At 43.9% G+C, this 1,116-nt stretch overlaps 1 protein-coding gene across 6 annotated transcripts in view; it reads left to right on the forward strand.

Annotated features, from left to right (window-relative positions):
* The window catches only part of LOC102674514 (basement membrane-specific heparan sulfate proteoglycan core protein-like), a 126,848-nt gene that overhangs the window by 8,352 nt on the left and 117,380 nt on the right, over positions 1 to 1,116 (forward strand). The window lies entirely within an intron of this gene.

Consider the following 1,116-nt stretch of genomic DNA (forward strand, 5'->3'; position numbering starts at 1 on the left):
TTATATTCGGAGCACAATGTATTTTACGATTCCTCGTAAAATGATTATCTTTCGTTTTTGTTTACCCCAATTTAATATCTCGTTCGAGCAACGGTTTATACATATATATATAGAATCGTTCCTTTTTGTAATTTTTATTCTTCATATCATATTTCTTCTTTTTTTTAAGAAATCAAGTAGCGGTGAAGAAGTACACGTTTCAACGAAACTCGAAAGATTATGCGCGCGAAGCAGTTAATTCCGTTCCCTCGTCCTCCAAAATATAAAGCTGCAATCCTGTTCAATCCCGGAGAGCCACGAAGGATTTTGCCTACGCCCCTATCTCGGTTCGGACATGTATCGCGTGATAAATCGTCCGACGTGCAATCCCTGCTCGCGCTGGAGGAGCTGTGTCAGATAGCTGGTCGAGCAAACTCGTCATGAATAAGAGTGTCCACGAGCATCGCGTGGAAATCTCGTCCGAACTTTCGAGCGTGGTATATTCGCTAGATACTCGAAAAGTAAGGTATTTGTCTCGAGACGAGAGAGGGAGAGGAAATGGAGGGCGAAAAAAAAGAGGAGGAATCGGGAAGCGCAATGGAGTTGTGGTCATTCAACTCGGTTGCAAAATTTTTATTGCCCGGGAATGTACGAATTTTCTTCCCTTTCCTCCTCCGTTTATTAAATCCTCTTTCCTTGTTTCTCGCTTCGTTCGATTCCATCCTCGTGAAATCGTGAGAAAAATCTCGTTTTCTCGATCGGAAAGATATCTTCGAAGCCTTTCGTTTCGTATCAAATCACCTTTTCACGCGTCCGAAATGTTCTCCAAATGAAAATCAGAATCCCGGGATAAATACAATAAAATGCAATAATTAAAGGGCAAGCGTATAGAAAGAGAGAAAGAGAGGGGAATATCGAATAGCTTGCGTTGCGAAATTCGACGCCGGTTGCTCGAACCGATCCTCGAGCTCTCATTGCTTCGGCTTCCTTCTCGGCGAGAAGGGAAAGCCAAAAATAAAACAAAAGCCGCGGCAACCGTTTCTGAGCTAAATGAGATTTTGATACAGCGATCGGATCGCTGCGGCTCGGCGCTGTGGCGTTTCGATAAAGAGGGGTGGGTGGGGTTGGAGGAGTAGA

Source organism: Apis dorsata, unplaced genomic scaffold, assembly GCF_000469605.1.
Source record: "Apis dorsata unplaced genomic scaffold, Apis dorsata 1.3 scaffold_58, whole genome shotgun sequence".
NCBI classification, from domain to species: Eukaryota; Metazoa; Arthropoda; class Insecta; order Hymenoptera; family Apidae; genus Apis; species Apis dorsata.